This window comes from Notolepis coatsorum (genome assembly GCF_963971535.1).
Source record: "Notolepis coatsorum genome assembly, chromosome: 11".
Lineage (NCBI taxonomy): Eukaryota > Metazoa > Chordata > Actinopteri > Aulopiformes > Paralepididae > Notolepis > Notolepis coatsorum.
In genome coordinates this window covers 118,639,672-118,665,552 of record NC_140175.1, presented here as the reverse complement: position 1 = coordinate 118,665,552, position 25,881 = coordinate 118,639,672, and positions in this window count along the sequence as shown.

Below are 25,881 nucleotides of genomic sequence, written 5' to 3'. Positions count from 1 at the left end.
CGCAATCTCATTCTTAGCCATGAACTCGGCTGGAATGCCCCTTGGCTGTCCTATGCTGTCCAGATACACCCTTGGGTCTGCCTTGTAGCTTCGTTCGAGAGATAGGAGACTCAGAAGGTCCTTCCGTCACTGATAATGGTAGGACCACCATTGGCATGATCGCCTGAACCCGGGCACATCTACCTGACCAATCTAAAGGAAGTGTATTCCTCAAACTCCTACCGCTGCAGAGCCAGTATTGGTCCGCCAGTGCCATATCCTGGACATGAAAAGGGCAAGCTACAGGCCGTGGGTTGGTATCCACTCCCTTTAACACGACCCCGTGTCCACACTTTCCTTCTTTCGTGCAGTTAGTCGTGATGCTCCAAATAGTAGTGCACCGCCCCTCTGCCACCTCCCCTACGTCCCGGGTCCCCTCCTTTTGCAAGCACTCGAAATCCTTGGTCAGCCATAGTTTGACACCTCTGGGTATTGGCAACCCCGTCGCTACCCCCTGCACACGTACATCCAATTTCCTACAACGTTCCCGCATAGTGACATCCTTGAAATCCGTGACGTTTCCTGCCGCCTTAAAACGACTAGAGCCGAGAAACCCCAAACACTCTGCCTCGCACCAAGGGCGACTATTATGGGGCCCCTCCCATGCCTCTGCGTCCCTGTCACACTGAGCCCAACTGAACTTCGTGCCCTTCACCAGCAGCCTATCCGGACGTGCCTTGGAGCAGACATAACAATCCTCTATCTGATTCTGCGCGCTCGTGTACTGGACCCACTTAAACCACTCATTCCCTAAAGCCGCCCTATACATCGGGTCAGCCTCCGGGTCTTCCTCGTCATAGTCATAGTCGCCCCCATCTTGTTCCCCGGAAGGAAGCAAACCCCTCAACCTGGCCCAGAGTGAGCCCACTGAGTCCCTCAACGTTCCGGCTGTCCTCTGGAACATATCCTGTCCCCCCACCTCTTCCGACTCAGTGTCCTTGACCTCCCTTTTTCCCCTCACCCCTGTCCCCTGTGATTGGTTCGGGACAGGCTCAACCCTCCTATCTACCCCCACAACCCGATCCTCGTTAGTATAATGGTAAGTATCCCCGCCTGTAACGGGGGAATGGTCAAAATCAAAAACATGCCCTTGCGGTCCTACGGGAAACACCCCTTTTGGTTGTAGTCTTATCTTCTCCCCCCCTTCCTCGATGGAGGGCAGAGGGGGCGCCTGATTCTGAGCCTGGTCATGAAAGCCTGCCGGTACTTGAGCCTGAGCGGGACCCCGTGGGACTCCTACCCACTCAAACCCGTCATCCTCAAGGACGGGTCGACCGTGACGGTTCTCAATGACGTCGTTGTGCCCGGCCGACCGTCCGCACACTGCTGCCAACATCTGCGGGAGCATCAGCAGGCACTGCACCTTCCAGTTGCCGTCTCGGACCCTCCATGTCGGGTTCTGCATAACTGCGATCGATTGTATCCCCCAAGAGATCGCCGCTGGCCTTTATGCAGTGATTGAAGTGGAACCAGGTCGCTGATCCTTTGACTTGGACTGCCGTTCCAGTCGATCGGATCACCTCGTACGGGCCCTCTCTCCGGGGTGATGACCACTTTCTCTTGTGGACCTTTACGAAGACCAGGTCCCCAGGGATCAGTCTCGGTTTGGTGGCTTCCTTCTCCGCCTCCTTCACCCCCTTTCTCTCCTTTCTCTGCTCCTGTCGAAACACAGCTTCATGTATTTTAGTCACTTGCTGAAGATATTTTTTCAGATCTTGCTCAAAAATATCTAATGCCGGGCCCCTAGCCAGGTGTCTAAATGGCGGTGCTGGCATGCTGCGGCCTGTAAGCATTTCATGCGGTGTTAGCTGTGTTTGGCGGTTTACGCTGCTTCTAATAGCCATCAGAGCAAGTGGCAAAGCATCAATCCAGTTAAGCTTAGTTTGCATACAGATTTTCAACAGTTTGTTTTTAATGACCAGATTGGCCCTTTCCACCTTTCCCTGCGACCCGGGACTATAGACACAGGAAAGGCGCTGTTTTATACTTAATTTCTGCATCAGCCCTTTGACCACCTTGTCGATGAACTCGCGGCCATTATCGCTTTGTAATATCGTGGGAATTCCAAATCTCGGAATGACCTCGCGACACAGGAACTTGATCACTGTGTCCGCGTTCTTGTGTTTAGATGGAATGGCCTCAATCCAGCGACTAAAGCAGTCCTCTACTACCAGGAGGTATCGTTTGCCCTGCATTGGCGTTATCATATCCGTGTAGTCCATAATCAGATGTCTGAATGGTCCCTCAGGGAGGGGTGTGTAAGCCGCCACTGTCGGTACTCCTTTGCGCACATTGCCCTGTAAGCATGTTAAACACCTGGCTAGTGTAACGTCAATTTGTGCCTGAAGCTTTGGGGACCAAAATCCCATTTTCGTGATTCGTTTCAGGGTCTCTGCTCTTCCACAGTGATCAACACCATGAGCCTCAGGTATCACCAAGGACAGAAGATCGATGGAGGCGACTATCAAACCGTTATGACTCCTCCACAGACCATCTGCCCCCCTTACAGCCCCCCTCTCCGTCCACGACTGTTTCTCGGCCTGCGTGGCTGAGTCCTGAAGATCACTCAAATTATCCTCAGTTACCTCAGTCGTCAGTTCGGCCGCAAACATCAGAACAGCCGTGGACGGCACCGCAGCCGCCGCCTTCGCGGCCTCGTCCGCCGCGTTGTTTCCCGTCGTCACAAAAGACAGGTATTTTCTGTGTGCCTGGCACTTTACGATAGCAATGCTTTTGGGCAACTTTACAGCCTGAATAAACGCCACAACCTGCTTGTGGTGAAGGATCGGTGAGCCGTCCGATTTCTTAAAGCCTCTTGCCTTCCAAATGGCCGCGAATAGGTGGCATACGCCATGCGCATACGCAGAGTCTGTAAAGATGTTAACCGTGCGATCTTTAGCTATTATGCATGCTTCTGTTAGTGCTATTAGTTCTGCAAGCTGGGCCGAACATGGTTGCATGCATTGTCCGGCCTTTCTTGTTAGTGTTTCTCCGTTAGGTTTGCACTGTACGACGGCGTATCCTGACCTTAAATTTTCCCCCTCCCGATAGCAGGACCCATCCACAAAAAGTGAGAGTTCTGCTATCGCGAGCGGGTCGACTCCCAAATCAGGACGGAGTTTCACGAAAGCCTGTACCTCCACCTCGCACTCATGCGGTTGACCCTCGCTCGGGAGTGGTACCAGATCCGCCGGGTTACTGCCGTGGCATGTTTTTATCGTAACGTCCGAGTACTGCAGGAGCCTCATGTAAGCCTGTTGCCGTTGGCTGGTCAGAACAAATTTGCCTCTTTCAATCAAGTTTGCCAATTTGTGATGTGTCCAAATGCAAATGTCATATCCCATTGTCACGGCCGTTGCCTTCTCATACATCAAATGTGCTGCGGCCAGGGCCTGATAACAAGGTGGCAGACCCTGCTCTACCGGCGAAAGAGCTCTAGAGTAATATGCTATCGGTTGTTTTTTCCCACTCCCCCCCTGTGTTTGAGTCAGGACAGCTGTCGCATGCTGCGCTCTATGTGAGACGAATAGGTGGAAACACTTCTCATAATCCGGCAGCGCCAGGGCAGGGGCCTGTAACAACAGACGCTTAATGTTTATGAACGCGTCCTCCCCCTCCTCGGTCCATGTCAAGGGAGCGCGAAGCTTGTCTGTACCCGCCTCTTTTATCATCATCCTCAACGGCGCTGTCGCTATCGTATAGTCCTCCACCCACTCAGAGCTGTACCCAGTCATCCCTAAAAACGTCATCATCTGTCGGACCGTCAATGGCCTAGGTGCCTTGGATACAGCTTCGAGTTGCGTGGGTGAGATGTTTTTTATGCCCTTTTGAATGACGCGAGACAAGTACTCAACTTTTGGCTGGCAGTACTGCAGTTTTGAACGGGATGCCTTGTGGCCTCCCACGGCCAATCCACTCAAAACTTTGATGGAGTCCTCATGGCACTGCTGACGTGTATCCGAGCAGATTAGAATGTCATCTGCATACAGTAAAACCGTGCTGAGTAGTGTGTCGCACACTCCTTGCAAGTCTTCCTTGAGCGCCTTCGAAAAGTAATGCGGCGAGTGCGCGAACCCTTGTGGCAACCGGGTGTAAGAGTATTGTTTCCCCCTGTGGGTAAAAGCAAACAGATACTGAGACTCTTTTTCCAATGGAACACTGAAGAATGCCTGCGTGAGATCAATGACCGTATAGTACTGCGAGCTACTCGGGATGTTTGTCAGGAGGGTGTGTGGATTAGCGACTTCCGCCTCTGGTCCAGACACCACGTCGTTCACCGCCCTCAAATCGTGTACCAGTCTGTACCTAGCCCTGTCCGCCTTTAGCACTGGGTGGATAGGTGTATTACATCTGGATTTGAAAGGGACGAGCACTCCCCCCTTTAACAGTCCCTCAATCTGATGTGATATAGCTTCCTCCGACTCTGGCTTCATTGTATACTGTCTGATAAAGGGTGGTCTACAACCCTTCTTTAACCTGACCTTCACTGGCTGTGCCGACAATATTAGACCCACATCTGTGTCGTGTTTTGACCACAACCGTTCCGGGGTGCGCGCCAACATGTCCTGTTCCAGCAAAGCATCCGCCTCTGGAATAACGCAAGGGTCTCCTGGTAATCTGATTACTTGCGGTTTTGCCAAAACTGAAAAGGAAATCATTATTTTTATGAAACTCCCATCTGCGCTGTTCCAAATTAGCGGAGATTCCGTGGAGACCCACCTTTGAGTCTCGGATTCCTGTATCATTGAACCTAGATGTTCGGATTCGTAACCAGGATTTATTCTCAGAGTGATGTGTGGGGCGGCGTCTCTTAGTCTATGTTGTTCCCGTAGATACTTACCCGTGTTAACCCTCAACGCCGCGCCCTGTCTCCCTACAATTATCGTAGATGAGTTAATCTGCACCTGCTCGGGCTGTCCCTGCAACCATGCCTTGTTCCTAACTAGGTCACTATTCGTCAAATATTGTAGTGTGCAATGTGCCTCCATGTTTGTTTGTCTAGACTGAGGCAGTTGGGTTTTCAGAAATGGCTCCCAGGGGTCACAGACCCTTTGCAGCTCTGCATCTATGTTGCCCAGCCAGAACACAGTGGCCTCTTTCTCCCCCGTCCCTTGTAGCATCATTTGGTACACGTCTTGTTCAATTTGAATCCCCTCAGGCGTACATAGGATTTTACAGCCTAGTTTACACATTGCATCTCGTCCCAAGAGATTGCGCGGGGTGCTGTCCGAAATTAATACAGGTATTGTTATGGTCTTGTTGTTATACGTCATAGAGATTGGATCTGATGTGGGTATTAATTGTGTTTTTCCCGAGAATCCGACCGTCCGAACATACTGTCCAGACTGGGGTAAGTGAGCGGCGTATTTTTGCTTTATGCAGGAAAAACCTGCTCCAGTGTCTGCCATCATCTCTGTTAATTTGCCCTCCACTAGGACCTGCAGAATAGGTTCTTGCTCAGCTCCCTTGGAAACCACAATCATTTGATTTCCCCCCGTCGCATTCTCTGGGCACCCCTAGTGATTACCCCCCTGGTTTCGGGGCCCTCCTGTCTCCCCCTGGTCGTGGGGCCCTTGTGACTCCCCCTGGCGCACGGGTCTTCCATACTCCGAGCCGGGACGGTATGGTTGCCTACATCTCATTTCCCTGTGTCCCTGCATGCCGCAGTTCCAACAGTGGAAACGGGGAAACTGTTGTTCGTTCCCCGGTCCCTGTGTAAACCGTGGGCCTGATTGCCCATTCCCTGCCTGCCGCCTGGACGCCTGGTTCTGTGAACTATAGCCATAGCTTCTCACTACCTGAGGTGCAGGCGGGGGTCCCTGGTCCTGCATGGGTGGAGAGGTAGCAGATGACACCATTACTGCCTGCAACCTCCTTTGGGGCTGCAGTTGTTGCTGAGTTAACTTCCTTGAGTCATTTCTATCCTGATCCCTGACTTTCTGCTCCTGAGCCCTTTGCTTCTCCACACTATGTGTTACATGTGCACAGAACAAAGGATAAGTCATGTCCATTAACCCCACCACGTCTTCCAGTCTATTCTTAACCACCTCTGGAAGCCCTCTCATCACACTTTCTCTAAACATCGCCCTCTGCAACGGGTCTATTTCTGGGTTGTGTCCTAGCTCACCTCTCCACTCCTTCAGTATTTTGTTCACATAGGTGCCAGGCCCTTCCGTCTCCATTATGGGGTTGCCCGCCAGTTTTGCCGGATTAATACGTGATGGATATTGATTCCTGAGTTTGTACCACAACGCCGCTCTATGCGCGTTGAATATGTCTCCATCATGGGCCTGCGTGTCGCATGCCACTCGCATCGATGTATCACCCATGATGTCCCGGCAGGCACCAATTCCTAGCAAGCGCGTCAACAGGGATTTGACGTCACCCACTGCTAGCAGAAAAGATGACGTATTTTCCTCAAACTGCGTGATCCACCTGGAGGCTCCTTCTGAAAGGTCCGGTAGTCTTGCTATTATGCCATCGATGTCTAGAGGTGACCATGGCATGTGAAAGATATCGTTCCCCTTTATTAGCAGGGGAAACTGGCCTGTACTTGTCACACTTCCCAGGAATGTAGGGGCGAAAGTCAGGGTTCCTGTAATGTTTCCTTTCTCCTGTGCTGGTTTCGTGTCGTTCTCATCTTCCTCATCAGTCAACAGTTTGGTGTGGCCACACGCCCCGTGTTTCCCTGATGTCTGCTGTGCCATATTTTGACGGGCCTCTTCCTCTATCTTCCTCCCGACTCCCTCCCTCTGCCTGCCCAGGTTCTCTACCTCCTCTTCCTCTGCATCATACAACTTCCGACGTACTGTCTCGCCATATGCCGCCAGGACTTTCGGATAGAGATCCTGCGGGGTCAGTTTGGGGGGGGTATCTCGCCTAAGGGAGGTCTCTGATCTAGCGGAGGTTTCTGACCTAGCGGGGGTTTCTGACCTAGCGGGGGTCCCTAATCCCGTCTCCTCATATTCTCCTCTTATTGTCACAGTGCCCACCGGCAATTGCGTGACATAAGGTGGGGATGTTGGTTTCCCTATATCCGTCTCTCTCTGATTTAGCGCTAAAGCTTCCTGCCTGTATGCTCTCTCCTTCTGGGCGTAGAGCTTCATTACCCCCAACTCTTCTGTCCTCTTTTTCAACCTCTTTTTGCTGCTGTCGCCTGGCTTGTGGTTACGAATCATTACATTCATCTCTTCGCATACGTCGAGATCAAAAGTACCTCCGGAAGGCCATTTTGTGTCCCCGGCCTTTGTACGCCTCTGCCACCGGACACCAACCTTGAGAATTAGGTTCTTTATGAGCGGGTTCCGGTCTAACAGTATGTCCTCTGCTGTATGCATCGTTGTTTAGTGTGTATGTGTGTTTATTGTGTTGTGTATGTGTGTGTGTGGTTGTACTTCAACTACTACTACTCTACAACTACCACTCCAGGACACAGTTAACCTAGATCTACTACTACTCTACTCCAGGACACAGTTAACCTAGATCTACTACTACTCTACTACTACTCTACCCCAGGACACAGTTAACCTAGATCTACTACTACTCTACTCCAGGACACAGTTAACCTAGATCTACTACTACTCTACTCCAGGACACAGTTAACCTAGATCTACTACTATTCTACTCCAGGACACAGTTAACCTAGATCTACTACTACTCTACCCCAGGACACAGTTAACCTAGATCTACCAGGACACAGTTAACCTAGATCTACAACTACAACGCTACTACAACTCGGTGTGTGTGTGTCTGTGTGTGACTGTGTGTGTGTGTGTGTGTGTGTGTGTATGTCGGTGTGTGTGTCTGTGTGTGTGTGTGTGTGTATGTGTGTATGTCGGTGTGTGTGTGTGTTTGTGTGTGATTGTGTGTGTGTGTGTGTGTGACTGTGTGTGTGTGACTGTGTGTGTGTGCGTCACAACCCGCTGTCTACCGGGACACAGGAATGTGTGTGTGTGTGTGTGTGTGTCGGTGTGTGTGTGTCTGTGTGTGTGTGTGTGTGTGTGTGTCTTTGCTGTGTGTGTGTGTGTGTGACTGTGTGTGTGTGTGTGTGTGACTGTGTGTGTGTGTGTGTGTGTGTGACTGTGTGTGTGTGCGTACTGTGTGTGTGTGTGTCACAACCCGCTGTCTACCGGGACACAGGAATGTGTGTGTGTGTGTGTGTGTGTCGGTGTGTGTGTGCGTCACAACCCGCTGTCTACCGGGACACAGGAATGTGTGTGTGTGTGTGTGTGTCTGTGTGTGTGTGTGTGTCTGTGTGTAGTGACTGTGTGTGTGTGTGTTTCTGTGTGTGTGTCGGTGTGTGTGTGTGTTTGTGTGTGATTGTGTGTGTGTGTGTGTGACCGTGTGTGTGTGACTGTGTGTGTGTGCGTCACAACCCGCTGTCTACCGGGACACAGGAATGTGTGTGTGTGTGTGTGTGTGTCGGTGTGTGTTTGTCTGTGTGTGTGTGTGTGTGTGTGTGTCTTTGCTGTGTGTGTGTGTGTGTGTGACTGTGTTGTGTGTGTGTGTGTGTCTGTGTGTGTGTGTGTGTGTGTGTGTGTGTGTGTGTGTGTGTGTGTGTGTGACTGTGTGTGTGTGTGGTTTATTTGTATTATAATTTTTGTATTATACTACACTGTTTTCCCTAGTTCTGTGTTAACAGGGAATATCAAACACAAGACATTCCTGTCAAGTGATGACGTTTGAATATTTAAAACAGATGTTAGGTGGTATTTAATTTGTATTTATTTTGATTTAACCTTTAACCTTTGATTTAAATCTATTCAGTGAAGACCATGGCAGTTATTCTAATACAAAAAATTACATTATCTATCTGTCCCACTTTGTCCCACCAAAATCGTACTGTTGTCCCACTTTGTCCCACCAAAATCTTACTGTTGTCCCACTTTTGGACTTTTTGCATCTGGTCACCCTAACACACACACACACACACACACACACACACACACACCTACACACACACACACACACACACACACACACACACACACACACACACACACACACACACACACACACACACACACACACACACACACACACACACACACACACACACACACAACCCACACTCTAGTCATGTGTGGAGATGATAAGATATTCCTTTATTGATCCCCTTAGGGGAAATGCAGGCATCAAAGCAGCATGGGGGGGGGGTGCACAGGTACAAGTATGGGCAGGGTAATAGTAGAAGACATAAATATAGGCAATACATTTATAGTACAGAAGAAAAGTAAAAAACATGAGCTTGATAACTAACATAAGGCTATGGTTGAGGAGGTGAACTTGAGATTAGCCACAGGGGCCATGGCTCACAGCCTCAATGTGACTCTGACCTTCCAGGGCAGTGCAGCAGCACCGTATGTCAGAGGGAACACAGCTGCCGTGTCTGTTTTTCTCTCTCCTCTCTCCACGTCTAAATCGTTTTTAGCCTTTTGTCTTTTCACACCCCTCTCTCTCTCTCAGCTGGAATATCTGCGTGAGGTGCTTCTCTTCAGAGCACGCGTTGGAAGCCGTTTGTAGGGATTTGTCCCATCGCTCTGAGCACCGTTTTGAAAAGTGTTGACTGCGATTGTTAGATATAGATTTTTAATAAAAACAGGATCATTTTCGGCAAAACGTGAATCCAATTCGTTGTACCGAGTGGGCACATGTAGAGAGACCTTGTGTTAACCATTATGCGACGACTGTGTGGTGCTTTTACCTAATCAATCATATTATGTTTTCTGTGTTTAGTGTGCCATCATAATGTGCATTTGTCAATATTCCAATGTACAGTGTAAAATGTGTGTGTGTCCCCTTCCCAACCCCCCCCCCCCCCCCCCCCCCCACCTCCAATGTACAGCCCTCACCCAACCCACCCAACCCCACCCCACCCAACCAACCTCCTCCAATGTACAGTTTCTATGCCAAATGTATATACACTCCTTTTCTGGACACTTTTGTATCACAAACAGTACTGTATTTGCAAATCTGATATGTCATAAATGTATAGATGTAGCAGTACTGTCTATCTGTATGTCATGTATGTCATATATGTTATGATGAATTGAAAATGGGGGACCCTGATGTAAACAAGACGAAAGTCTTTCTCTGGTCTGCATCCCCTTAACAATTGTATGTATTGAGCTGTACTGTACTGTACCCATTCTGCAATCTGTTAATAAACTTTTCAATCAATCAATCAATCAGTTGTGTATTTAAAATAAGAAGCAGGCTTGATTACATGGAAACCTATACAGACAGACAGTAGAGCAAGACCAATTAATCAGACATATCGGTATCGGTCAATATGTTGGCTGATATAGGTGCCAATATTACAACTTTCTTTTACAGAACATGATGCAGCAGAGTCAAATGCTTGGGGACATTTATAAATGGTGTCATCAGTTTGTCCAGCAGAGCACGCTCCGAATGCATGGTTTAAAATTAGTAAAGAGGACACCAGACTTCACTCATCGTGTTGTTTTTAATATACCTACCTATTACCTAAATATAAAGATAAATTCATCATTAGTGAAGATTAAGCTATTTAGAATAGAATATAGAATAGAACATGCAATTATAATATAATACAATTCAGTTCATGTCTCACACTTTTTGTATTCATAATCTTTTGTACAGGTGGCTGAGGGTAGGTGTAAAGTGTAAGGTGTGAGACTACATTAAAAAGAAAAAATTTAACTAATTGTCGGAAATTGGTTTTAAGCCATAAATATTGGATCTGATTTTCTTTCAATAAAAAAAAGTTAATTGTATCATTTTAAATGCTCTTTTAAAATGAAAAACAGTGCTTGGAAAAGTATGTGAAAGTCCTTGAATTTCCTTTTGCAATGTCTGTGGGAACCCTGGTTTGTGCGTCCTTGTCCTTGTGCACGTGCTGGAAGAACATGTGATTCACAATTTTCAGCATTGAGTCACTAATTTGTTTTTCTATTAATACATTTGAAGAAGAAAAAAACGTGTGTATCGTGATTGCAGACCAACGATGCAATTACACTGATGGACAACATAATAATAATAATTCATTACATTTATATAGCGCTTTTCTAAACACTCAAAGCTCCCCCCACAATGTAGGGTGTAAATTGCCTCCTTCACCACCACTGGTAGCACCCAACCTTGGGCCACGCAGGCTCAATGGCTGCCATACACTGGCACCAGACACACATCACACTACACAATGACTACCATACACTGGCACCAGACACACATCACACTACACAATGACTACCATACACTGGCACCAGACACACGTCACACTACACAATGACTACCATACACTGGCACCCGGCACACATCACACTACACAATGACTACCATACACTGGCACCAGACACACAACACACTACACAATGACTACCATACACTGGCACCAGACACACATCACACTACATAATGACTACCATACACTGGCACCAGACACACAAGACACTACACAATGACTACCATACACTGGCACCAGGCACACATCACACTACATAATGACTACCATACACTGGCACCAGACACACAACACACTACACAATGACTACCATACACTGGCACCAGGCACACATCACACTACACAATGACTACCATACACTGGCACCAGACACACATCACACTACACAATGACTACCATACACTGGCACCAGACACACGTCACACTACACAATGACTACCATACACTGGCACCAGACACACATCACACTACACAAAGACTACCATACACTGGCACCAGACACACAACACACTACACAATGACTACCATACACTGGCACCAGACACACATCACACTACACAATGACTACCATACACTGGCACCAGACACACAACACACTACACAATGACTACCATACACTGGCACCAGGCACACGTCACACTACACAATGACTACCATACACTGGCACCAGGCACACAACACACTACACAATGGCTGAACGGCTAAGGAGACAGGGATTGATATCAGCCAATTAAGGGGGGAGGGATGATTAGGTGGCCTTGATGTCAGAGACCTGATTGGGAATTTGGCCAGGAACGTCGGGGAACCCCCTACTCTTTACGATAGGCGTCCTGGGTTCTTTAACGACCGAGATTCGGTCAACATATTGCCTCATGACTGCAAAATAAGTGGTTCCTTTTAGGGGGGAAAACATCTGCTGAACATGTGGACGGGTCTGGATGTAATTTTCACAATGTGTTGCATACAAACCTCTTTTCTCACTTGTTTGCCTTCCTCCCTGGTAACACGTTTTGTGTTTGGTGACTGGACACTTTTTCTACTACATGCCCATTTTCTCGAACATGATAGCCTAGTTCACCACCAAGAGAAAAAGAAAAGGAACAGCCAAAAGAGGGCAAACCATCTCTTTTGGAACCACACATATTATGGCTTTAGACGCTAGACAGTGGGAAAACATGAATGTGGCCATGCCAAACTGTCCTAGTTAACCCTATCACTACCACACTACCAAAGGGTTAACCGTCTGTAGTGTGGTAGTGAAAGGTTAACCTCCTATTGTGTGGTAGTGAAAGGGTTCAAAAATAGGGATGTCCGATATTATCGGTCTACCGATATTATCGGCCGATATTGGCATTAAAAGTTAATATCGGAAAATATCGGTATCGTTTAAAATAAATAAATAATAATAATAATTTTTTTATTTTATTTTTTACATTTATTTTACCTTTATTTACCCAGGCAAGCAAGTAAGAACAAATTCTTATTTTATTTATTGTCAAAAGTATGCATAATGTTGTGTTAATTCCACAACAAGAGATATGTAATGTTAATTACCTGAAATTATTCTGTTTTTGGGGGGGGGGGGGGGGGGGGGACCCCCGCATATATCGGTATCGGTTGATATCGGTATCGGGAAATTAAGAGTTGGACAATATCGGTATATCGGATATCGGTAAAAAAGCCAACATCGAACATCCCTAGTTAAGAATCATTTACCTCCCCAGTTGACAACTTGGCTGATGGATGACCCTGTGGGTGGTCTGCATGTTGATTGGCTGATGGATGACCCCGTGGGTGGTCTGCATGTTGATTGGCTGATGGATGACCCCGTGGGTGGTCTGCATGTTGATTGGCTGATGGATGACCCCGTGGGTGGTCTGCATGTTGATTGGCTGATGGATGACCCCGTGGGTGGTCTGCATGTTGATTGGCTGATGGATGACCCCGTGGGTGGTCTGCATGTTGATTGGCTGATGGATGACCCTGTGAGTGGTCTGCATGTTGATTGGCTGATGGATGACCCCGTGGGTGGTCTGCATGTTGATTGGCTGATGGATGACCCCGTGGGTGGTCTGCATGTTGATTGGCTGATGCCTGATGGATGACCCCGTGGGTGGTCTGCATGTTGATTGGCTGATGGATGACCCTGTGAGTGGTCTGCATGTTGAGAGACAGATCAGGGTCATCAGGTTCCTGTTCACTCACCACACCATTGTTTGTTTCAGGCTAGAAATGAGGAACCATGACATCTGTGGTATAAACGGTTCGACACAGGAATCGAACGAGGAACCTCTGGGTAACCAGATGACTGCTCTACCTACCGAGCCACTGTCACGGTCTGCGTACAACACAGCAGCTACTGCTCACGTTGATGCTCATGGGATTAAAGGCCTTAATCATGGGCACACGGTGATAGTGTAATATCAGGGTTCGCACAAGGTCCTTGAAGTGCTTGATTTTTTGGAGAAAAAAAGTCAAGGCCTGGAATTCCTTGAAAACAGCAATTTTTTTTACAAGGTGCTTAAAAAGTCCTTGCAATTCAAATCAACCATTCGCATTGAACGTTTTGTTCATCCATGATCAAATTGTTCTGAAACAAGAAATCGTTTAAAAAGATAAATCCATGAAAATGCGTTTTGTTTTTTGGCCAATCTGTTTCTGAGTCTACGCATGTAATTCTCATATTGTTCTTTCGTGTGGTGAAGTATTTTATTTGTTTGCCATAGGCCTACTGCACTTTGGTATGTGTTCTTATTGGATTAAACCTGATGCCTTTAGTGTGCCTATGAATAGACTGTGTTGTCTTTTTTATGTTGGGCATTGGGGGGTGCGTCAGCTAGGTTGGGAGGTGACGGGGGATGCATGGCCAAAAAAGTTTGGGAACCGCTGCTCTAGCTTGATCTAGCTGGCAAGCAGGCTAAGAAGATGCTTAAAAAACAGCATTTAAAAGTGAATTGTATCCTTCGAGTGACATCCTTGTAAATGAAAAAAATAGTGCTTGGAAAACTACTTACAAGTCCTTGAATTTCATTTGGCAATGTCTGGGAACCCGGTAATATCTTTATGGGTGAAAACAGTTTACACACGGACACTGCCATGTCATCTGGTGTCTCCAGTGATCCGTCCAGAGTCTCTAGACATCGTCAGCGGGACTCTACAGGCCGATGCACTGCTCTGTCCTGGAGATCAAACCTGTAACCTTCCCGTTACTCGTCTGTTCCTCTAACTTCCAGGCCGACCCCTCCCCCCAAGTCAAATAGTCATCATTTCAACTTCTGTTCTGTTCTTACTTCATGATTCCCTACTTCCTATTTGTGACTGGATGAACTAGTCAGAGATACGGGGACATAGCCAGATCTTTGCTGGAACAGCACAACCCTATACTTACCTATGTGATTGTACGTAAACAAGATGACTGTTTGACTCTACCTGCAAGCAAGATATTGTATTGGGACTCCATGAGGTAATTTCAGTCAATAATTACATTACTATTTGTTCTTGGAAAAAGGCAATATTGGATTCAAATTTCGAGAAAAGTTATGGTGGCTGTTTTTCTAGACGATTCTATCATACCTGCATATATACTACTATATACTATATACTATATAAATATACCCAGTGGCTATAAAAACAAATTGCCTCCTTCATACTTCTGAAAGGAAACCAGAGGCAATTTGGCCCAAATAGATATTATTTGTAAATTTACATAAATATTTCTTATCACTTTAGATTAATGTTATGCTTTAAAATGTCTGGAATTTCCTTTTGTCTGAATAGAGTACTTGGTGTACATTAGATTAATTAATTAAACTAGAAATGTTGTTACACCAGAATATCTGGAGATGGTCAAGTATATATATATTTAAAACTACTGTAAGGAATGACTAATAATTCTGGGGAATAATTTGTTTTGCACATCATCAAAATGTAAGGATCTTGTTCTTTTAGTTTTTACATCTGAATAGGCCTACTGTACATATTACTGGGTTCAGTGGCCAGATATTGTTAAAACTTTCATTCTCTATATTAATTAAACTTGAGTTACCTATCCCTTTACTATGACATTTTGTCAATGTAAGAATATACACTGAAAAAGTTACTTGCAGATGTTAAATTCTTGAACAAAACACTGAAATATATGGTGTGCTTTTCACAACTTTCTTATCCCACTTAAAATGCAGATCTCAAAATATTCAAAACAAATGCCAATTTAGAAAGATTTACAATTTCATTATAATCCTTGTCAATCAATTTGAACATTTAAAGAAAATTATGTCTCCAATGACATGTTTTAATGACGTCACGTGCACGCGAGCTCCCACACATGCGCATAAATGTTCCCTCGCGTGCGCACAGAATAAAGACGATGCCTAATTGCCTCTAGGAATGGAATGTAACACATTTAATTCACAAGTTTTGTGTGAATGTATTCTTGAGGACGTATTTGAACATACCTGACGACCGGTGCTATTGTTATGCAAAGTAGCCAGGTGGGTACTTGGCGAGTTGGCGCACGAGTCGAGTGCAGCGCGTTCTTGTGTGCCCGTGCTCCTGTGTGCTCCTGCTCACAGACCTGGTGGAACGGCATGCAACCCCGTCACTGGCGTAACTCTCTCTCAATGTGTGGGGGGGACAGATTTGGGGGCGTGGCGAGTGACGGCGATGGGGGGGGGTTAGGGGGGGGGCCGTCTACCTAGTTTTTTTTTTTTTAATACCAGGGGTGCAATACCGCATTTTTCCAAGCGGTGGCGCCATTTCTCCATGTAAACGACACACTGAGTGAATGAATGAATGAAAACTTTATTTAACAGATTGCAGAATGGGTACAATACAGTACGGCTCAATACATACAATTGTTAAGGGGATGCAGACCTGAGAAAGACGTTTGTCTTGTTTCCATCAGGATCCCCCATTTTCAATTCATATAGACATTTATGAAATACACAACATACATGACATTTATGGCATAGGGACATATAGGTATTTAGTACTGATACACTGGGGCGACAGTGGCTCGGGAGGTAGAGCAGTCGTCTGGCAATCCGGAGGTTCCCGGTTCGATTCCCGCTCCTCCCGGGCAGCGTGTTGATGTGTCCTTGAGCAAGACACTTAACCCCTAATTGCTCCCGATGAGCAGGTTGGCACCTTGCATGGTTGCCTCCGCCGTTGGTGTGTGAATGTGTGAGTGAATGGGTAAAAATGTGAGTAACAAATTGTAAAGCGCTTTGGATAAAAGCGCTATATAAAAAAGCAGCCATTTACCATTTACCATTACATTTGTGACATAAACGTTTTAAGCGCCTTTGAGGTGCTTTGGTACCATGAGGTAAGCATAGTCATAGTACCCTTGAATGAGTGCTCCTGCCAGAGTCTTCAGGGTATTCTTGTTTACCAGAGAGGAGATCCGGTACAAGAATCTAGTTCGTTGGTTGACTTTTTTTGAGCTCATACAGAAACAAGTATTGTTGTGACAAATAATAAACAAATTTGAAAGGTTTATGGTGAAAGAACATTTATTATATGGTGCTTCAATTAGCAATTATGAACACAGTAATACAAGATATGCATGATAAAAAAAAATACATGCTAGGTTCCTGAGAAACACTACTATACAATATACAATTTTAGCTCTTAATGTATCTATCACCTTTATCTATCACCAATCACTTTTAATCAAATTTAATTACAGGTACAAAAAATTAACATAAATCACTCTTATGCACTGGTACATAAGTTATATAACAAACCTGTTTCTATGTAGACTACTATACAATTTTAACTTTGTCATTATTATACTTAATGTATCTAAACTATATTATACAAGAGCCACATCTGTTCTTTCCTTAAAGTGACTTTATATACCTCATTCCTTTAAAGTGACTTCTCCATTATTTAAATTGACATTTTCACATTTAAACTCATCCAATGCTTCCAAAGACATGTTGTCTCCGATCATGGGCAGAGATGAATTCCTCACAGAGTTCTCTAATGTCAAAGGCATCAACTCTTTCTTGATGTATATGACAAACTGCCACACTGTTCAACCTTTTCTGCTTCATGGAGTTGCGAAGCCAGGTCTTCAACCTCCGGAGTCCGCTGAAACTCCTCTCAGCTTCAGCAGAGGATGAGGGAACAACCAGCAACAGCCTCACAAGGACCTCCACCTGATCAAAAAGACCTCTGACTTCAGGCAACATGCCTCTCAGGATGTCTGCAGCTTCTGTGCTTGATGCATAGGTGTTAGTTGCTTTGAACATGGCTAGCTGAACATCCAGCATCCTCCTGTTCATCTCTGGATACTTGTCCACAATGTCATCACTTTCTCCCCTAATAAGCACACCCTCCAACTTCTGAAGCACTTCAAAGCTTCTTTGATTAAACCGCTCTCGGAATTGCAGATCTGCTGTGTCCAGTATTTTGAAGAACTCCCCTCTGAAGAAGTCCACAGAAGTTGCTGGGACATGTGCTGCAGCGTCACCAGTTAGACGTTTTGGAGGGTTGCGGATACGAGGCATTTCCATCGGATCGATGTTTAGTGAGGTGACCAGCTTTGCGGTGTTGTCAAATATCTGTGAATGAATGAACATTTTATTTAACAGATTGCAGAATGGGTACAATACAGTACAGCTCAATACACACAATTGTTAAGGGGATGCAGACCAGAGAAAGAATTTAGTCTTGTTTACATTAGGGTCCCCCATTTTCAATTCATCATTATTAGTCAGGATTTTCAATTCTTAATGACATTTATGACATAGGATAGGGACATACATATATAGTACTGTTATATTTGTGACATATACCTGTTGGAATCTTTCCTCTGTTCGTTTCTTGTGGAGAGCTGTCTTGACACACTCTACTGCAGCCTGCATCCCTGTGATTGTGGTGGTTCGCCTTTGCAAGGATTTGTTGAGGCATTCCATTGCCTCAAGAACCTCCAAAGCAAGATGGAGTCCCAGAACTGTGTTTCCTTTCTGGAATCTGTCAAGCAGACCATTTGCCTTTGTAGCTGATTCAGAGCCAGTTGAAGCCATCTCTTCCAAGCTGAGTAACACTGCCGCATACTGATTGAGGACTGCATGCACTGCTGCGACTCGCACAGTCCACCGTGTAGGACACATCGGCTTCAGTGTGGTGAAGGATCCATGTGAAGATGTGGCAATGTTGCTGAAGATGTTCTTGAACTTGCCTGAAAGTCCAAACAGACGCCCCAATTCATGGACCCATTGCAGAGCATCACGGACTACAGATGAAGCTGTGCAAGTTGCCTGTGTTATCAAATTAACACAGTGAGGACCACAGTGTACATACAGAGCCAGTGGCTGTGCTTGTGAAATATAGGCTTGTGCACCAGAATATTTTCCGGACATGTTTGCTGCTCCATCATATGTCTGTCCCCGGAGCCCATCAAGAGACAAACCAAGACGAAGCAGCACATCTTTGGCTACATTTGCTAGGTTTTGTCCAGTTGTGAGCGACACTTCATATAAACCAACAAATTCTTCATGGGGAATAAGGTTGTGGTCAACATAGCGAAGACAGATTGATTCCTGTTCGGTCCCAGTGATGTCCTGTGTTCCATCAATAATGATGGAGTATTGCAACTGTGGTTGTGATCTGATTTCAGTGGCTATATCTCTAATGATGGATTTTGCCATTATGTTCAACATTTCATTTTGGATTTGGGGGCTTGTGTAATCGACACGTGAATTAAGCCACTCAAACAACTTGGAGTCATCAGCTGATCTCATCCTGAGTAACTGAGACAGATTTCCTTGATCTGATTCATGGCCTCTGAGAGCCAGACCTTGTCTGCCCAGGAATTGCACACTGCTCATGATCTTCTTCAAGCATGACATGACTTTTTGCTGTGATGCTGCCAAAGCACTAGAAAGCTGAGCATTAATAGGATTTGGTTTCTGATAATGTTGCATAACTGCAAGCTTATGAGACTTGCTGTTTGTATGATCAGTAAATCTCTCCACAGCCTTTTTCCAGTTTCTGAATCCAGCAGAAACAAATGCTGGATCAGTGTATTTCGCCAGGGTAGACTTCTCACGTTGAAATGCTTTTGCACAATAAAAGCACAGGACTCCACTGTGTGTATGACTGTAGTGAATCCAAGAAAATGCTTTAAACCATTTCTCTTGGAAACGTAGCGTTTTGTTTGCCAGTGTTTGACCTGGTATTTCTCTTGGATTGGGCTGATATGGCTTATTTGCATCCACCTGCAGAATAAACAAACCCAAAAAGAGAGAAACCATTAGAACACGGGTATAGGTTTACTAACTTTATTTATTTGAACCATGGGGACAGCGTACATTAATAAAACATTAATGCACCAGTGTTCCATTCCCATTATTGATTGATTGATTGGAAATTGTATTAACAGATTGCAGAATGGGTACAATACAGTACGGCTCAATACACACAATTGTTAAGGGGATGCAGACCAGAGAAAGAATTTAGTCTTGTTTACATCAGGGTCCCCCATTTTCAATTCATCATTATTTTGTCAGGATGATTACAATGAGTTTGTATCTTGTTTGCAAATGACTATGTCTTGCTGATGGACTCTGTAAACAGGCTATTGGGAATGGAATGCAACCCATCACATTCACAGGTTTGGTGTGAGTGCTCGGCCTGAGTACCGGTAATCAGACCATGACATCGTTCACACACCAAACCTGAGGGGAGGGGGCAGGGAGCTCTGTGTCTATCCAGCATCTATCCAACCATCCACTACACAGTCAAATATGTATTTTGTTAAGACATTATTGTTACTTACATAATTTCTGTCATTCAGTGGTGGGGATAGTGCACGCTGCAGCTGTGCATCTACGTTTACAGGCACTGTCTGTGTGCTTTCAGAAGCCGTATTTGCATCCTCCTGCAGAATAAACAAACCCAAAAAGAGAGAAACCATTAGAACACGGGTATAGGTTTACTAACTTTATTTATTTGAACCATGGGGACAGCGTACATTAATAAAACATTAATGCACCAGTGTTCCATTCCCATTATTGATTGATTGATTGGAAATTGTATTAACAGATTGCAGAATGGGTACAATACAGTACGGCTCAATACACACAATTGTTAAGGGGATGCAGACCAGAGAAAGAATTTAGTCTTGTTTACATCAGGGTCCCACATTTTCAATTCATCATTATTTTGTCAGGATGATTACAATGAGTTTGTATCTTGTTTGCAAATGACTATGTCTTGCTGATGGACTCTGTAAACAGGCTATTGGGAATGGAATGCAACCCATCACATTCACAGGTTTGGTGTGAGTGCTCGGCCTGAGTACCGGTAATCAGACCATGACATCGTTCACACACCAAACCTGAGGGGCGGGGGCAGGGAGCTCTGTGTCTATCCAGCATCTATCCAACCATCCACTACACAGTCAAATATGTATTTTGTTAAGACATTATTGTTACTTACATAATTTCTGTCATTCAGTGGTGGGGATAGTGCACGCTGCAGCTGTGCATCTACGTTTACAGGCACTGTCTGTGTGCTTTCAGAAGCCGTATTTGCATCCTCCTGCAGAATAAACAAACCCAAAAAGAGAGAAACCATTAGAACACGGGTATAGGTTTACTAACTTTATTTATTTGAACCATGGGGACAGCGTACATTAATAAAACATTAATGCACCAGTGTTCCATTCCCATTATTGATTGATTGATTGGAAATTGTATTAACAGATTGCAGAATGGGTACAATACAGTATGGCTCAATACACACAATTGTTAAGGGGGTGCAGACCAGAGAAAGAATTTAGTCTTGTTTACATCAGGGTCCCCCATTTTCAATTCATCATTATTTTGTCAGGATGATTACAATGGGGTTGTATCCAGGGGCGTTTTTAGGGTTAGAAAACATTGGGGGCTTCAGCCCAGGGGGGTGGAGGGGGGTTTCCCCCCCCCCCCCCTTTTTTTTTTTTTTTTTTTTTTTAAACACAGTAATACGCAATTTTAGTAATTAGCGTAATAACGTAATTAGAGATGAATACTGAAGAACTAGAATCATTAGAGGTTCTCAAAGTGAGGTCCATGTCCATGAGAGGGATCTGGGCAGTCCCCATAGAAAATTCAAAGTTAACAGGACCAAATCATCAGTTTCTTATTTATTTATTTAACCTTTATTTAGCCAGATAAAACATTGATCTGGTCCCAAGAGGCCCCAACAGGAGTACAAATATACATATATACACATATATATATATACATATACTGTACATACATACACACATATACACCAATAACAAAATAAAAACAGTTAAGAATCATACACATAAGCAAATAAACAAACAAACAAACATATGCACAGCCTATGTACAAAAGAAATAAACAGTTAATCTCTAGTCTTTACAGTTTTCTTCAATTGCATAAACACTCAAATCAAAAGTATTACACAATTATCAAAACATTACACTCAAGGAGCAAAACATAGGCCCAGATTTGCACCTCTATAAGCACAATGTCAGCCTCACACTTTTTGCAAAACAATACACAGAGCAAAAAAGTATCTTGCCAGATCCAGCTAGGCAAAGAGATAATGTCTAGTATTTTCTGTACTCTATTTAAATTTTTTCAAAATTGTTTTTGTTTTACTGTAATTTTAACCTGTAGGCCTACTGGATACAGTATTTTATGTTTGTCTGATATTTGCTGAGCTTACAGTGTTATGCACATAGTAGCATGAAAACTGGGACATGTTTTGTTGTGATTCTCCATGTTGAAATGTTGACTGATTTGGTTATATGGCGAGAAAATGTATATTTTCATCAGTCTGCATCATTGATTTGGGTATATGGAGAGAAAATGTTTTTTTTCCAGCAGTCTGCATCATTGATTTGGGTATATGTAGATAAATAAATAATATTTTCATCAGTCTACAGCATTGGTCTTGTGTAGTGTTTGGTGAATTTATTGTATATTTGCACATTCTCTGCGTACTGTTATGGTTTGTAACCGACCCCAATCGCACAACACAAGACAGGTATGATGGTTTGCCAAGAAACAGATATTTATTGAGAACAGGGAAAAAAGGGCACTGTCCCTTTAAGGGAGAAAACACAAAACACAGGAATAACACAAGAGGGGAAGGTAAAGTGCCTTTAAGAGGCGGGCAGGAAAAGGGAACACTAAGGGAAGGTATAAGGGAACGCCTAGGGAACAGAGGAACTAGAGACTAGGAGAAGTCGGGACAAGGAGAACTAGGGAACAGGAGAACTAGGGACAAGGAACTAGGTGGAACTAGAAGGGGAGAACTTGGGACCAGGAACTAGGTGGAACTAGAAAGGGGAGAACTAGGGACAGAGGGGGCTGAGGCCCGCGGAGGCGGGCTGGGGAACAGGGAGGAACTGGGGACAGAGACCCGCGGAGGCGGGCTGGGGACAGGGAGGAACTGGGGACTGGTGGGAAAACATCTGGGCCGCTCTGCAGAACAGAGGAGAGGGTTAATATTCAAAAGGGAACAAACAGAGCAGATGCAGAACAGTCCAAATAAACAAAGTAAACAAAGTAATAATATCTTCGTGTGACAAACACACAGGGGGAGATGTAATGTCCAAAAATACTATCTAAGTGAGAACAAAAACAGAGTGGGAGATGAAATGTCCAAACTACTAACTAAGTGAGAACTAAAGGAGGCATTACGCTGGGTGAGTGACATCACAATCAAAACTCACCCAGGCGTATGCGTAATGGTACAGGAACAGCAGCGGGAACGGGGGCAAGAGGCATTACGCTGGATGAGTGACATCACAATCAAAACTCACCCAGGCGTATGCGTAAAGGTACAGGGACAGCAGCGGGACGGGGGCAAGAGGCATTACGCTGGATGAGTGACATCACAATCAAAACTCACCCAGGCGTATGCGTAATGGTACAGGGACAGCAGCGGGGCGAGGGCATCGCCACCGGGTGGCTGGCTGTCCGAGCCGAGGAACAGAGTGCTGGAACAGTGGCGGTGGCGAGGGTGTCGTCCACCGGGTAGCCGCTGTCGGAGCCGAGGAACAGAGTGCTGGAACAGCGGCGGTGGCGAGGTGTCGTCCACCGGGTAGCCGCTGTCGGAGCCGAGGAACAGAGTGCTGGAACAGTGGCGGTGGCGAGGGTGTCGTCCACCGGGTAGCCGCTGTCGGAGCCGAGGAACAGAGTGCTGGAACAGTGGCGGTGGCGAGGGTGTCGTCCACCGGGTAGCCGCTGTCGGAGCCGAGGAACAGAGTGCTGGAACAGTGGCGGTGGCGAGGGTGTCGTCCACCGGGTAGCCGCTGTCGGAGCCGAGGAACAGAGTGGCGCGCCACACCTTGGTGTGCGCGTCGGAACCGAGAGACGCCTCGGGGTGCGTCTGCGAGGAGGAGTGTGCCAAGCACGAGGATCCTTGGAAGATGCGCGTTGCGCGCTGGAGACTGGAGAGCGTGCCAAGCCCTTGAAGATGCGCGTTGCGCGCTGGTGACTGGAGAGCGTGCCAAGCCCTTGAAGATGCGCGTTGCGCGCTGGTGACTGGAGAGCGTGCCAAGCCCTTGCAGATGCGCATTGCGCGCTGGTGACTGGAGAGCGTGCCAAGCACGAGGATCCTTGGAAGATGCGCGTTGCGCGCTGGAGACTGGAGAGCGTGCCAAGCCCTTGAAGATGCGCGTTGCGCGCTGGTGACTGGAGAGCGTGCCAAGCCCTTGCAGATGCGCGTTGCGCGCTGGTGACTGGAGAGCGTGCCAAGCCCGAGGGTCCGGGAGATGCGCGTTGGTCTAGATGTGCGTCAGGACGAACAGCTGCGCTGGGGTCTGCAGTGGAGCGCTGGGGTGCCTCCCGTGGAAGTACAGGGAGCGCAGGACAGTCTCCTCCACAGGCTACGGCGACAGCAGACGAAGGCTGGAGCAAAACATCTCAAGGCTGGAGAAATCCATATACAGCATTGGTAGACCAGAGGATCTCCCGAAAGAGTCTAGATGTTAGAGAATATGACTCAGCATGAATACAACACGACCCCACGCCGAAACGAGGGGAAGAGCCCTGGTATTTAAAGCCCACAGGGGAACTAATTAGCCTGCCACCACAGGTGCGAGAGGTAATTGATAATAGTCCAGGTGTGGCCACTGAGAGTAAACGAGAGTAAAGAACGAGAGGGTGGGGGCTAGAGAGAGTGAGTGAGAAGGGAATTTCTAACAGTAGGCTTAAAGAAAACAGAGAAAGTTGGTGAGCAGCGGACAAAACCTCACAGTACCCCCCCCTCAACGGGAGCCACCTGGCGACCCAAAACAAATACAGACAGAGTGGCAGGGGGCAAAACAAGACAAAAACAAAAGGTACTGGCCAAGCCAGCAGGGGAAGCCACCACAAGAGTGGGGCTAGCAAAAGAAACAGGGTCGCCGAGGGGTAACTAGGGTAGCAGAGGGGCAACAGGCCTAGAGGAAACCGGGCCTAGAGGAACCGGGTCAGGGAACTGGCCTAGAGAACTGGTCTAGAGAACTGGTCTAGAGAACTGGTCTAGAGGAACTGAGGGGCAAGCAGGGTAGCTAAGGGGTAACCATGGTAGCACCGGGAAAGGGCTAGCAGAGGGAAAGTTAGCTGCCAGGGCACTGATAGCTACAGGGCCTATGCTAGCTGTACTGCTACATCAACATAGAGGCTGCGCAAGCTGCCGAGCTAGGCTAGCAGAGGGAAAGGGTAGCTGCCAGGGCACTGATAGCTACAGGGCCTATGCCAGCTGTACTGCTACATTAACATAGAGGCTGCGCTAGCTGCCGAGCTAGGCTAGCAGAGGGAAAGGGTAGCTGCCAAGGCACTGATAGCTACAGGGCCTATGCCAGCTGTACTGCTACATAAACATAGAGGCTGCGCTAGCTGCCGGAGCTAGGCTGGCAGACAGGGCTGGACCAGCATGAGAGAACAAGCTAGCTGGAAGGACAGTCCTAGCTGTGTGAGATAAACTGACCTTGCTAGCTGAAAGGGCAGTCCTAGCAGTGGGAATACTGACCTTGCCAGCTGAAAGGGCAGTCCTAGCAGTGGGATAAACTGACCTTGCTAGCTGAAAAGGCAGTCCTAGCAGTGGGAGCAAACTGACCATGCTAGCTGAAGGGGCAGTCCTAGCAGTGGGAGAGAAACTGACCTTGCTAGCTGAAAAGGCAGTCCTAGCAGTGGGAGCAAACTGACCATGCTAGCTGAAAGGGCAGTCCTAGCAGTGGGGATAAACTGACCATGCTAGCTGAAAGGGCAGTCCTAGCAGTGGGAATACTGACCTTGCTAGCTGAAAGGGCAGTCCTAGCAGTGGGAGATAAACTACACAAAAAAGTGGAGGCCATGCAGAGGGACCGGGTTAGCTGCTTGGGCCTGGCTAGCTACAGGGCCTATGCCGGCTGCAAGGCTGCATTAACAAAAAGGCTGTGCTAGCAGCCGGGGCAAGGCTAGCAGACAGGGGCCATGCTGGTAGTAGAGGCCTAACAAGCTGCAGGGGGGTCAAACAGGGCTAACAGGGAAGCCAACAGGGCTAACAGGGGAGCTAACAGGCTAACAGGGGAGCTAAACTGGGCTAACAGGGAAGCCAACAGGGCTAACAGGGGAGCTAACAGGGGAGCTAGAGGGGAACTAGAGGGAACAAGAAAAAAA